The sequence below is a fragment of the Drosophila bipectinata genome, chromosome 3L, assembly GCF_030179905.1.
Source record: "Drosophila bipectinata strain 14024-0381.07 chromosome 3L, DbipHiC1v2, whole genome shotgun sequence".
In the NCBI taxonomy this organism is placed as follows: domain Eukaryota; kingdom Metazoa; phylum Arthropoda; class Insecta; order Diptera; family Drosophilidae; genus Drosophila; species Drosophila bipectinata.
The window spans coordinates 17,652,219-17,667,430 of record NC_091738.1 but is presented as its reverse complement, the minus strand read 5'-3'; the positions used below and the strand labels follow the sequence as shown (position 1 = coordinate 17,667,430).

The window sequence follows — 15,212 nt, the reverse complement described above, 5'->3', positions numbered from 1 at the left end:
CAAGCCCACTTTTTTTGTGGCCAATACCCTTTTTGGGGGCAAAGGCACTTGTGATTTTCAAAGGGGAATGGTTAACAGGATAACGAAAATCTGATAACATCTGTGATGGAATTTCAATGGTTTTCTATATATTTTTAGAAATTGCTTTGAGAAACGGATCTTTTTTTAAAAATATGATGACTTTTTCAATTGAAAAAGAATTCCACAGAAAGGATTCATTAATTAACTTTTATTTTGCCTGTAGAGCGTATTTTCCGGCAGTTACTTTCAAAGTGAACATTTCAGTCAACATTTTCAGTCCGATTTTCTCCATTATTTGAGCATTAAATTTTTCTTTTGCATTTATTTCACGGCATTCCATTCGATGTCCACTCTGCATTTCAGGCTTTTGATATTTTACACTCCCCCACAGACATTTCGGCCATGTACCATGGGATATTTTATATATGTATGGCTCTATCAAAATATGTAGCATACATTTTGGGGATTTTAAGGATCAGAGGTTCAAGTGGCGTTAAGTGGATTAATTTAAATCATTTGTTTCGTGTTATTGTTGCTTGTTTTGCGTCAAATTGTGCGATGCGTTTGCGGTTTCCTTTGGTCGTCGTTTTGATAAATGGATTTTCCATGCGGTGAACTCATCCCATCCCAGAAGGGCTTTTCCCAAACAACATTTTTCGGCCCAAAGGCCCGCTTTTGTGGGTAAAGGAGGGCATCCATTAAGCCAATGTCTCTCTACTTGCTTGCCATTTTTACACACGAATGATTTTTCTGGAATCATTTTCATTCGGCAGAGGGGCAGACCCCTTTGTTGTTGGTTATATAAACAGAAGTCGTAAAAAATATTCGTCCTCCCCAGTGGGGCCATGGAAATCGGCGGGGTCCCTGGGGACAGTAAAAAACAAGTTCGATGGAAGGCGACCTGTCAATTGGCTGCTGGGGATTGACTTTATTGATCATCTTCTGAAAGATATCAACTGAATGAGCTGTCATTTTAATGTCGCCCCCGTAAATCGCCATGAAAGTTGCCAAAGAAGCCCCCTAACAATGGGCTGGCTTAACTTTAATAACCCAGACATGAGATACATTAGCGTTTAAGTGGCACGACTTGGCTGCCAGCCAATCTGCAATCAACAAGCGAATTTTTTATGAAGCGCAGCGAATGGCTATTTTCATAGAAATATGAATAAGAAGCGAATATATTCTGTAAGCACGAACCATAACAACGTTTAGTTTCCATGAAAAGGGAGCCTTGTGTGTGTATTTTAAAGCAAACATTGTATGCAGTTTAAATGCAATTTCAGCAGCATAAGTAGAAGGGCAAGTGTGCTCCTGGTATGCTTATATTTAATTTAGCTTTGTTTGCTCTTCATGAAATGTTAATGAGCAAAGTTGAGCCATGAGAAGTGAATTATGAAAACATTAATTTTGATTCTTTAATTTACTCACACCTCAGCTTGGCTTTAGTATTAAATTTGACAAATATACATAAGCCCAAGATAATCCACCTTAAGCCAAAGCCAAAGCTAAGTTTCTTTATTAAATATAAACCACATCCAAAGGAATATACCCTTAAACTTTAACTTCAGGATAAGAAGAACCTTGAAGTGTGCTTTAATTTTTTCTTTTGTTTCACTTTCCCTTTGGGATCTGACTTTTTCTGCATAAATTTCGACCCAGCAATTGAGGCACGCTTCTAATTAGCGAAAACCAACAGCAGATGAGTGATGAACACAAATCCGAATATATATAGAAAATCAAAAAAAAAAATCAGGCGAGCTCCCTTTGAATAAAACCTAAGAGCCTGGCTCTGGTGCTTACAATTAGCATAAATCCACTTTATCCAAAGTAACGAAAAAAAAACAAAAATGCGGGCAAAGCAAAATATGTAAATATCATTACTCTACTCGCTCAACCTCGTGGCTTAAATCAGCAAGGACTTTAACAAAAAATAAAAGTGCCCTGAAAGCATTTGAAACCTTTGCATAACGACAAACCATAAATTGGCCTCCAAAAAAGCCAACAATTGGCAACAGATTAGCTCCGAAAACAGTTGGCCATTTTGCGGTGGCAACTAAATTGCAAACAATTGCAACAAAACTGCCACCTGCCGCCACAGGCCCGGCCTCCGTAAAATCATCCCACGAAAGAGACCGGCAAAAAAAAAATGTCACAGAGAATTTTGTCCAGCCAGCGGAAAACGGAAACGGCTGGAAGCTGCTGGCCAAAATGGGACAGAAAGAGCTAAACGCAGCTTTCGTTTCCGCATGGCCAGCAGTCCGAACTGAAATACAGTTGAAATTCGATAAATTGGACATCAGGGATTTAATCAGTGATTGAAAATGTGACTCAAGAGGGGCCTGCAATGCAAATATCTCTTTCAATTCATTCCCGCCATGATTTAAAATTCAATATATCGAATAAAGACTGTTTAATTTTTTCAAAAACGAGTTGAATGGACAAATTATGACCGCAATTGCGGAAAAGCGGTTAAAGAGCCAAAGACCAAAATGGCAAAGTGGAGGAGAGCACCCAAACTAACAATTCGATAAGAATCTTTAAAGTTGAAAAAAATATTCGTACCTTGGTGCGGTTATGGCCTAATCAATAAGTGAGTTGCCATAAATTATGGAACCTGTCAGCACAAATGGCTGGCATAAATATAAAAAAAGCACAAGGAAAGCGTCAGGGACAGCCCACCCACAGACTCGATGATCACATGTGAATGAATGATTCCATCTAATCCCGAACCCTCAACCACACACTCACATCTGGTGGTATATGTATATGGATAAATCTTGTAAGAGCGGAAGCCAATTGAAAAAGTTATTCCTTCGAACAGTTATTGTTTTTCTTATTTTCTTTTTTTTTTGGGAACTTTGCTGGAAGGGCATATCTAATATTGTATAAGGTCTAAGTTATTATATTTAAAAATTAAATTTACTTTTATTTTTACAATAAAATCGTCTTTGAGATTTGTTTTCAGTAACAACATATACGTAATATTAGGTATACGTAATATTAGGTATACGTAATATTAGGTATACGCCCCATTGGCTATTCCTAGTGCATCAAATATTTTACAACATGCCACTCAAAAAATCTCCTCATGTTGGCTCTTACATTTTTGGCAACTGAACTTTCTTTTTGGCCAATTTGGTGGCTATGGACAAGTTGGTATTGGCACCCGATAGCTACAGGGTTTTGGCGTTTATTTCTCAAACTTGAACCCCAATGAAATTAAAGTGTTTCAAGTTTTGTTTAGAGGTTTCTGGAAATGAGCATTTACAAGTTTAGGATTCGGTATCTAAAAATATTTCAATTAAAAGTTTCAAAGAAGGTTTGACTTGGGCAACTCCAAGAGCTCCTAATTGAATCAATTTACTTTTGTCCATAAAACCAAAGCTATTTGACATCAACTATTTTAATGACTAAACTTTATAGCTTATAAAATTATCTACACAATAATTGCTTGTTTCTGGCGCCAATAAAAACATAAATTAATCATTTTCCACAACAAAACGAATTTTAAAATTCACTTATTTTTAAGTTAAGTATTCAATTATTATATTTTTATTCATTCAGGTCTCTGGCATATTTATTGGTCGAACACATGCACGGAAAAGCTTAGAACTGTCAGCCACAGACGACATATAGACTAATAATTGGCTACCAAATGGCATTCGACAGAAATTCGGGGAACGCGCAAAAGGGGAATTGAATATTCACAGAAATGTTTGTTGACAAATATGAAAAATAGTCGAAGCATTTGAAAAATGTGAAATTTGAATTTCCAAATAGAATTTTTTTGTGGAATTTTAATTGGGTGTTGGGTTTTATTTTCCAAAACTTGTGTTATAATCTTTTCTTTTCGGAATTGAACTACTTTGGTTTTATCAATTACCTTTTGTTTATTTTCCTGCTCCAGTATTTTCATTATCACAAGATTGCAATTAATACGTATGGGTTGGTTTATTGTTTTATGGCATTACTAATATTTGTGTTGCATTCGCCGAGGAGCGGAAGGGATCGAAACGTTGGAATGGAATGTATGTAACAGGAACTCTATTGTGCTTGATTTGTTTGTTTATTTGTTTGCTTGTATTTGCACGCCTGGCACTCACTTACTATATATCGGATCGATTCGCATCGAAATTGAGGAATATTTCCCCTACCTCTCGGCCATCTAGCTATCTATCGGTTTAGGGTCTATTTTTTACGTTCTTATCACGTGTATAGGGTAAAAATATTCAAAATGCAACAAAAATAAGTTTAAGGGGCTTATTTGCTTATAAAGCTTTATTCCTATTTATTTTTCTGTAATTTATTTAATATTTTATTGTCAGTACTACAGTGATTTATATTTTAAGCTTTCTATTTTGATTTGTTTGCCAAGTTTTTTTTTAATAACTAGTTACATAATATTTATTTTTATATTTTTTATTTTTTTTAATTATTTCTTTGCTTTTTCGCCTTGGCAATATTCTTTTATGTAAAAACTGTTTACTGTCTTATCTTTATTGATTTCAACCAACTATACTTTTTTTTGTTTGCCCTTAAAGTTATCTCTGTTCTTGCTCATTTTCATTTACATTTTGATTTCATATTTGCTGTGAACCTTCTGATACTCGGGGAAAACAATAAAATCCACCAACCGGCGGCACGCGGTGCGTATACGTAATAAAGAGCTCGAGAGCCCGTACTGCAAACGACGTATTTCCGCCCGTATTTCGAACGTACGTATCTACGGGCGCGACTCCGGCACTACTGGTTGCGCTACGGATTTTGCGGGCTTTTGGCCAGAACGACTGGCGACCGAGGATTGAAATATATGACCCAAAGTGCCAAGCAGCAAGCGTGCCCAAAATGCCGCAGCGTCGCTGTCGTTTTTCTCTCCCGTCTCTCTCACTCTGTCCGCTTGTATTCGCACTGCCAATAGGCGCAGCAGACAGTCGAGGACGTGGCGAGGGGGTGGGCCATGGGCAAGGCACAGGGGGCGGAAGAAAGGGGATCCACATAGTCTGGCCATGAATGAGTGAGTGCCTATTGATAAGTGGGCGGTGAGAAAACTAACATGAAGAGCAGAGCGGGAGAGAAAGTAAGACGTGTGTGAGAGCTCTGGTAACAGTAGCGGTGGGAATATTGATCAGGGCAGGACTATAGAAAGATATTTAAAGTTCTCATAACATAAAATAAAAATATTGTTTCATATTATGTTTCTAGTTATTTAATTAAAGAAATTGTACTTCAACATAATATATTTAATTTTTGTCAAAAAATTTTCAAAAACTGACCACTGTAGCCGGCAGAGATTTTAAATGAGAGCACCCCATCTTGTGCTCTCACTAGCAATACTTTCTCTTTATGGGCTCTTTCTCTTGCGGGACTCTCTCTCGCCGTCTCTCTGCCAGACGGCGCCAAAAACAGCTGCTTGATGTTTATTTATTTGTTTTTGTCGTCATTGTCGTTGTTGTTGTCGACGTTTGCCATTTTGGTGTTTGCCGCCTTGTCCTCCCGCCGGAGTTTGGTGCTCCGCGTCGCATCTTGAGTGCCGTCGCAGTTTTCACCTAACTTCTGGGTATAAAAGGGGGGCAGCTGGGGTGGTGGAATCTGTGCCTGGTGTCGCCTCCTTTATGACAGCCGCCACATCAACTTTTATGGCCTTCAAATTGTTTCCGAAACGTTGCGCTATTGCCGATGTCGGCTTGTTGGAAAATTAAGAGGGAAATCGGAAAGAGGAAAATTGTGCCAGTGTGCGGGTTCCGTCGCATACCGCTCACCAGTGCCTGCAGCCTTTACCCACCCATCCCCCTCCCCCTCCTTTTATGACTGCGCTATCTAGAGCAGTTTATCAATTGCCACCCATCCGGCGTTTGCTTAAAGATTTGCTCCATTTCACCAGCTTGCCATTTGGCGTTTGTAGCATCACAGTTGTGTTTAAGTCTTTTAGTTACTTTTCAGATTTACTTGTAAAATAATGAAGCTGAACAGACTCTCAAAATTCTAAATTATTGTAAGCTCTATTAGGTATATAAGTGCGCAAAAAATTTTATTTTCACAATTACTTAGAAAAACATACAGGGCGTATACGTAATATTGCTTATGGTTTCATTACGTATACGTAATATTTTTTGAGATTTAATTACCGAAAATATTATAATTTATTATTTAAGATAAGAATTTGTTAAACATTAAGAATTTTTGAAATATTATAAGCTTGAAAAGTTTAAACTTGTTTTTTTAATTTTTGTTATATTTTTTTTTCAACCTCATTTTTGTAATTTGTAAGTTAATTAGCACAAAAATACAGGTTTGTTAAATAAGTGAGTATAATGAATATTTATAAAAGCACACGTCATTTGCTTAAACATGATCTTTTAAGGCAAATGTTGGTGAAAATTTAATTTTTGACAGGAGAAAATAAAATTAAAAAGTACATACAAACGAAGTGAGGTCGGAAAATAATGGATAGGTCAAATTAATATGGTTCTTAGGTTATAATCCTACAAAAGCCCTTAATTTTATTTAAAGCTTTAATAAATCCTTTATAAAAGGACATCTTTTACTTAAAATGTATGCAATGTCAAGTAATCCACAAGTGCAGTGGCAATGGCTCTAAAGAAAAAGCTCTTGAGGAATTTCAAGGATTTGAAGCTCAACTAACCCCGTCAATTAAGCAATTCCATCCATTTTGCTTATCCCCAACTCCATGTTGTTGCCCTTCCCAGTCTCGTCTTCTTCTTAACTCATTCATTAGAACTGAATGTAGTTATTTTTCTTCATTTTCCTTTGCTGGATGCCACTTGGTGTGCCCGTCTGGAGTGCAAAAAGCACAAATGCCCGGTCGGAAAATTCAGCAGAAACCAGCTTCGAATGCCATTTCTGCGTTCTGCTCTCTCTCTCTATCTGCTTTTCCGCATTTCTTTTTCTCATCTGCCTTTTGCAAAATTTTCTTGGTCTTTTGTGCATCTCCCGCTTGCATTGTTTACATTTCTCTCAACGGTTATTTATTTGCCTTTTACTTTTACGTGCGGAAACAACGGAAATTTGCCTTGAATTGTAATTTATTTTTTATGCTTTTTGTTGGTCTGGCTTTGCTTTGCTTTTGCTTTGTGTCCCCACCCCTTGCACCCCCCTTTTTTTGCAACTGTTTTTTATGGGGTGTTGAAAACCACTTTGTTAAACAAACTTGTGTTTGTTCTTTTTCTCTGTTTCTGTATATCCTTGTTCCTTCTCTTTAACTTTGTATACAAATATCTCTCTCTGAACTCTCAACTCTCAGCTATTGTTATTGTTATTGGGAAGCCTTAACTGGCTGGAAAGGGCAAGCTCTATAATTTGTATTGGCATTGTGGGATTTCACCTGGTACACCTTTACCAATTATTTGATGGCCGATAAGCAGGCTAAATTGCGTAATATAAATAACAATAAATGGCTGGATGACGTTGGTGGTGGAAGAAGGGGTCTGGGAAATGGGCCAAGCTATTTGATTACCAATCTTATTACTGCTTTTGGTCTTAAATCATGCAGCTGGTGCTCTGGATAGTTAGTCATTAATTTAAAAAGAAACTTTATTCTCAGAAAGGGTTACAATTTCAAGTCCCCCATAGGTAGTCTTACTCCAGACAGCTATCTTATCAAAACATTCAGCTAATTTTATCAGATGGCCCATGTTAATGAACTTTTCAGGGTTAAAGTTATCTAATTTTCGGTATCAGATTACCTAAAAAGTAAAGAAAACAATGAAAATAACTTCAAATCAGATCCTATTTGTAACAACTGCTAACTAACTTTAACCAATCACTGGCTGACACACAAAAGAATACTGTCACTCGCCAAATTCCTGAACAAACAAGAAAACCTATCTTGAAGATAATTCTGGATTCCAGCTCAGACAACCGCATCCAGCCGTCACCCTTCCCACATAAACCTAAGGATATCCCGGCTTTAGTATTGGTTATCATTCCAACACCACGTGCTACCCATGAAGGTCAACCTTGTTTGTCTGTGTGGGTGGCAGGGTCGGTGGGATGGTGGGTCGTTGGGGATTCCCCCATCCAAAGAACCTTTCAAGCGCAACATGTCGCTTTGTTTCCACTTTGCTCGCTATTCTCCCGCAAATGTGATTTTTCTTTTTTTTTCCTCCGCAACTAAAGCAATATCCGTTTTAGCCTCTCTTTTCACTTATGCACTTGAAGAAAATTAATATATATATGTATGTATATTAGATTAAATTAGGCTTCCTTTTAAAAATAATGTTTAAATTTTAAATATTAGTTATACAATTTTCATATTAAAATCTTTACTTTTTTATGCTTTAGTTGAGCCACCTCCCCTCTATATTTTTTTCCCAGGACCTCCACTCTATCCTGACGCCTGTGGTCTGCCACAACTTTGTTATTGTTGTTATTTTTTTTCATGCGTGGTCGCTGCTGCTGGCATTACATTGTTTGCTTTTTGTTTAGCGGTAGTTAGGTGTATACTCACACCCCACAACCCACTAACCACCCACACACCACCCGTTTTTGTCGGCGACCCTTTCTCCGGTGAGTGCAGCTGCAGAGAAAACTTTTTTAACCGAATTACCCTCGAGGGAGCAGGGTACTCCAGTCTAACAATAAAACATGTTCGCCAAAGCACAATATTAAGCCGTGGGTGGAGAGAGAAAATAGTGATTCATATATTGTATGACTACAAGGTTAAAAGTGGTCACTTGACCTTGAAACTGTTGTACTATGGGGGACTTGAAAAAATGAATAGAAATTCATGAAGACTATTACTTAATTTTATGAAGATTTAAAAATAAAATTGCATTATTTTGGCAGGTATCGAAACTAGAACCATGAGTTCTAACCTAATATATAATACATATGGTTTATAAATATGGCTATAAGATTATAATGCCCTAAAAAAAGAAATTAAAACCCTAAAAGAGGCTATATATGTATAAAATATAAAGAAAGAGTATATCTAATTCGGATTTCCAGAAAACAGCTCCATCGAAATTGGACTTTCTGCTCACTTTTAGCCAGAAAGTTATCTGGCAACAGTGTTGTGCCGGCTTTGGGTGTTGCTGCCACTATTCATATTGTTGCTGTTTGTGTTACTGGCTGCTGTGGCATCCACCTAGGAGAAACGGAACTCCAGTGAATGCTGTTACATGGGAAATATTTGTACGACAGGAAATGCGCAAATATTGCAGCACGTTACTATGTTGGGGGATGGTGGGGGAAAAGGAATATGCCGATGGTTATTTCCATTTTCCAGAATCCGACAAAGTTTTGTCTTTGTGTGTAGATCGGAGATAGTTTGAAAATTGTTTTACCGGCACGCGTTTCTGATGGGAAGGGAAGGGAAATGGTTTTAGTTTCTGCTCTTTTTTTTGTTTTTGCAATTTTTTCTGTTTTTGTTTTTGCTTTTCAAGTAGCAGATGCGTCAAGGTAGGGTAGTTAACTGGGTTAAATGTTGGCTTAGTTGGCTCAGTCGGTCTAACAGTTGCCCCTGTTAACCAAAATTCGGTTTGGCATTTTTAATTGTACATTTCAAGCAATAGGGGTGCTACACTTGAAATAAATAGGTTATAAATATTAATTAAAAATATTTTAAAAAAATGTAGAACTAAAAATAGGATGTAGTTACCTCTTTAACCTCTAGTTAATATAATATTCAGTGGCCATCGTTTGGGTTTATTTAGCGGCCATCGGGTTCATTAAAATGGCAAACAAAATAAATAAACTCGGCTAAAATGGTTAAAACTTATCCCAGTAGCTGTACTTTATTTGCCCTGTTTTTCTCCCCTTTTTTATTTGTTTTCTGTGGCTCAACACAAATTTAGTTTTAATTGAATTTTTCTCGCCGCCTTTATTGAAATTACATTTTTAATGGCATTAATATTTAAACAGATTTTTTGTGTATTTTTTTTCTGGCTTTTATTGTCTTGTCAAGTGTCGCTCAGCAAATTGTTAATTGTGCATAAATATTTTATTGGTCTGCTCGGGGAGAAAAGTCCGAAAAATAGCCCGAAATGAAAGTGAAGATAATTCAATTGCATTTCTTGCTCTTTTTTTCACTTGTTTACGGTAATTTAATTTCGAAACTGACATATTTATTTGTATTTGGTTAACGATGGCTCATAGCAATTTAATAAAATTCAATTGATGTATTGTCTGCTTAAATAATTACTTTTTCTCTTGTGTACTTTTCGCAAACATTTATGATTTATTGCGAGCAATTACAGTCGAGGAGAATTGTGTCTACTATCAGCATGGTCAGCACTTTATATCAACGTGGCTTATCACAAGAGTTCAGAGACAAGAAAAAAATATAAAAAAAAAATAGAACAACTGATAGACGGCTAGAATACCTCGTTTATTATTAATAATATAATGGTACTGCAAGGTATTATCCCCCACGCACTTTAATCGATTGCTAGGTATAAAAATTATTGACCAAACCACATTTTGGGTGACTAATTGGCCACGAAAGTGGGAAAAACCGCCACATGAAATTTATACAATTTTATGGCCAATTAGTGGTATCTCATAAACTGCTTGGCCTGGCCAGAATTATGCCAGCAAAAATGCCGCCTAGGACTGGACTTGCTCTCGTTTCCTCGCACGCTCCAACGCACATGAAAAACCACAGAAATTTCTGCGCTAAATTCGAATTGGGAATGAAAGCAAAAACGTATTTCGGGAAACATTTAAAGAAATCTCTTTGAAATGCGTTTCAATTTCAAATTGAAACCAATTACGGGCCGAGAAAAAGTTTGAATATAATTCTCAAAGCAAGTTGAGTTCGAGCGAAATTGCTTTTGTTAAATGACCAACAATTTTATGTTTTTTTCTCCAACTGGCAAAGAACTTATTTTTTTCCTGTTTAATGCTATTAACAGCTTGTCAAAGCCATGGCCAAAGTCGTGAGTTATTAAAAACGAAGGAAAAAAAATCGGTGAATGGTCTTAAGCACCTGGCCGACAGGAGGGGGGCCACCTGAAGGGTGAAACTTTAACACAAAAAAAACTGAATGGGTTACTCTCTAGCCAAAAGTTTCGAAAAGTCTTCTTTTTTGGCCCCGACTTCCTTTTTCTTTGGCAGCCCCACTATCCATCCTCCCACCGAAGTCTTTCCTTTCTTGCTTTTGGCTTTTATGGCTTTTCAACGCGGTACTTCTGCCTGACATTTTTAACTAGCCCACTTTTGCAGTCTCGCCATGAAATGTGATTGCAACTCAAGTGCTCAGCGACACCTACTATAGACATGGGTATACCATATAGAATACAGTGCTATATAGTTGATTTTTTTATTTCTAAAAATATATACTATATTAAGTGTTAGAATCTATTCCTTCCACAAAAGAGTTCCTAAGAAAAAATATTATTATTAAACCTCTTATTAGAAACCTATAAGTCCTCACCTTATCCTCAAGTAAGCTACCCACTGTAGCTTACTTATACTATAGATCTATCTATGTAGAATGTCTTGTGGCCGACTGTGGCTGACTGGCAGTCACGGGTCTATTTCAGTTAATTATCACACACCAGCAGGTTAAACTGAGAGGGGCGCCCGCCTTATGCCAACACCCCTTATAGCGCCACCCTTTATTGACTGACATTTCGCCTCGAATGATCTAATCAAAAACGAGTTGAATTTGAATTGTTGTTGCTGTTGGTTTGGTAATGTTATTGTTTTCGTTGGCTTGTCACTGGAACAGAACCGCTTTTAAAGACAAAACCAGGAGGGGTGGGGGAGTGTAGAGGGGCGTTCATGGGCTATCATCAGAGGTAATGTTATGACAGTCGGCTATATATAGCATTAGTGTACACCCCAAATGCGATCGTGTGCGCCTCTAGATATTGCATTTTCAGTCTCATGGATAATAAATTTTTTATAATATTATTTTCGTTTTGGTTGACATCGAATTGCTTGGGATATTTTTGGAATGGATAAATATTGTTGAGCACTCTTAGAAGTGTTCTTAAATATTAAAATAGTATGCCCATTATGTCATTTGTTTTTCCCTATAGGACGTAGTAGTCTTTCACGTTTATTAATTGGTTAGAAAAAAAACAGAACGCTTGATAACCTGCCATACCGACATCTCAATCAGCCAATAAAAGCCCCATGACTAAATTAATATTTATGTATGTGCCTGTGAATGCCAGTTTGAAAGAATTCCTCGCTTTTTTGCCTTTTGTTTGCCTCTTTTTTTGTAGTTGGCTCTAATCATATCTGGAACATATGACCTGGGCTGGCTGACAAGCCTTTGTTTTAGCATGCCACAACAGCAATAAAAATACAGTTAAATAATCACAACAACACTAAAAATTCTATTCAATTTTTTATTATCAGCCGAGGAGTGTGCGTTGACAGTTTTTGTTTCCCCTATCGCCCAAATCAGCCAACAAGAAAAAATGCTGTTAACTGAAAAAAGCGTGAAATAAACATCAGAAGCTAAAATAACCAAGAATTATTGTTAGAAAAAAAAATGGAGAAATTGCGTGCGGGGTCATCAACTGTTTGAGGCCCCAAGGGCAATATTCCCCTTTTGAAAAATATAAAAAAAAAAACTTTATACCCATAACAATAAAAAATAAAAAAAAATAATAATAAGCCGCCAAGAAAACAAGAAAGAGAAGCTAGAAAAATGGGGGCCCGAATAGATTGAACAAAGACCAGAAGTTTGATTAATGGAGATTACAGGGAGAAATGAGGACAAAAGGGGAGTCAACAATTTAGCGCTCTTGCCGCGCTCTGGCTAACTTGGTCGAAAGAAAAATTATGAAATAAAATGGAAAAGTTTGCTCCAAACAAGGAAATTGCTACAGAAGTACCCAGGAAAAGTAGCCAGGCCAACTGCCAGCAGGCTAATTGGCAGTCTTGGCCAACAAACAGGCCCGGCAGCAGTAGTGGGTTGAGTGGGTGGCTAGACCCACTCGAGAAATCCCGAGTGGTAAAATTACCCACTCGAAATAATCAACTACCATATATCAACTTGGTCGATTTACACATTTTGAATTTCACGCGGGAAACATACGCGCTCGGAGCATGCGCATGGTGTACGTGCACATATAACACACATTCATGCCAACGACGGCTGTATATCACCATATGCTTATATTCGTTTCATTCTCGCTCGGATGTGCTTTTTAGAGATTGAAAGAAAAAGAACGTGCGTACTTTGCAAAGAGACTTGAGAGGCGACAGTTGGATAGATTCGTCGTGCGGCTGAAAAGGAAGAAGGAGGATTGCGGATGGCGACCAACAACCGATCGAGAAAAAATCCTCGAAAACCGAGTCTTCTCGAGCGTCAGATATTGATAGTCGATATCGAGACGACGACAACAACAACAACAACAACGATTCTTCCAAACAATGTAAGAATACGACAAAAATCCAAATGTTTTGCTAGTTTCTGTGTGATGTATGTAAGGGAGAGCGTAGAACCACAGGGTCATGGGGTACTAGCGCCACCTAGCGGGAGGAGCTGCTGCAAGTGGCAACATTATATCCTAATTTATCGGGAATCTGCATTTTCGTTAACGTAGAGTCTTCTACGAATCCCAGCTCTAGCCCCGGCAGGAGGCCATTGCTAGACGCTCCATGCTTTCTTTTCGAAACCATACCTTGACCCGAAAGGTTGCATCAATAGAAAGGTCCTAAGCTGCCATAAAAGGAAAAGAGTCCCGATCCGTGTCCCATTTTGTGACGAGGCTTATTAATGTGAAACAGTGGACAGTGGAATCGTTTTGGCCAAATTCTGTCCCAATTACATAGTTTTTCCCCAGACCCCTAAGGGTAAGTTCGGATGAGGTGCAGAGCAAAGCAAGTGAATATGCAACACAAAAATTTTTTTTTGTTCCTTTCTCAGGTTGGGAACGGCGCCTTCAAATAATCTTCAATTAATCTCTGCCGTGGAGACAAAAACGAGCAGAGCAAAATTGATCCCCGCTCCAAGCTCAGTTTATCTTTGGCGCGGTCTCCGTACGGTTCGTCAGGCACAAGTCCCGGTTCGGGGAAGAGGGGAAAACTCCCCCCAAAACCACATGGCGATCTAAGCGTTTTAAGTTTCCCAAGAAAACCCAAATCGTTGTCGGGAAATCGAAGTTTTTTATTTTATTTATTTTAAAGTGTCGCAACCAAAGAAATAATGAAATAATGAAGAAATATTGAAAAAACCCTCCCTTTACAGTTAACAGCAAATAATAATGTAGTCTTAAAAACCTTGAGAATTCAAGAAAAACAGAAAAATTATAATCTTTTAATAACGAATATTCTTTTAAAAATAAATCTCTAAAATAATGAAGTACGTATAAGTGAGTAAATAATTAAAGTTTTAATAAGAAAAAATTTAACGGTAAAGAAGATGTAAAGAAAGAAACAAAAAAAATTTGCATAAGAAATTGTAAAATAAGTTATCAGTAGGGGAATCTAAGAATCATGTAAAGGAGGATTTAAAAAAAAAAAAAGAAGTTAAAGTTTTTGTGTGTGCAAAATTTTGGTTGCTTTTGTGTCAGTTCTTTTTACATTTGATTACCAGCACTTACAGCATCACCGCCAACGAATGGAAGCGCTTTCATCATTGGAATAATTAGGGTGAGCCATGTTAAACCATTTAATTTAAATCTTTGACATTTTTATTTTAATTATTTTTGCTACTGAAATTTATGCTACACATGAATAATTGAATGCAATTAGCCTCCCACAAAAAAATGTAGAATTATTAAATAAAAAAAATATACATATTGAATTAAAGTGAAGTAAAAACAATAACAAAGTAAAATATTGAATTGAAGTAATTTTAAAAATGAAAAGAAAAACAAAACTACCTATTAAACACTTATATCTAATTTTTTTTGTATAAATTATCTCCCAAGTTTTATTAAGATACACTTTTATTTTAGAATATTTTATGAGCAGTTCAAATGTATACCCTATCTTTACTTTTATTATATAAATAAACCCATATTATAATGTCTGAGTAAATAACCCTGTTTAACTCCATGCTGACCCAAGAGCCGTCGTAGGTTCAACATATTAAAAGGGGCCTAATGCGTGATTTTATCGGAAGAGCATTGGCCATGGTAGGGAGGGCTAATAACACCCCCGTTTACATCTAGGGGCGTGGTATGTCTAGCGAGAAGTTCTATTTCCTTTTTCTCATCCGTCTGTCCGATTTTCATGTTATCTCTTTTCCGGCCGATTTTGAATCG

The 15,212-nt window shown here is 37.1% G+C and overlaps 1 protein-coding gene across 5 annotated transcripts in view; it reads right to left on the bottom strand.

Annotated features, from left to right (window-relative positions):
• MYPT-75D (Myosin phosphatase targeting subunit 75D) overlaps positions 1–15,212 on the bottom strand; it is a 40,267-nt gene that overhangs the window by 17,759 nt on the left and 7,296 nt on the right. The window contains exon 1 of one of the 5 annotated variants that reach the window (XM_017233596.3): positions 3,905–4,293. The exons of the other annotated variants lie outside the window; for them this stretch is intronic. The gene's annotated coding sequence lies outside the window, so the exon portion shown is untranslated. Of the gene's footprint in view, positions 1–3,904; positions 4,294–15,212 lie in introns of those variants that run through there. 5 annotated transcript variants of the gene reach the window in all.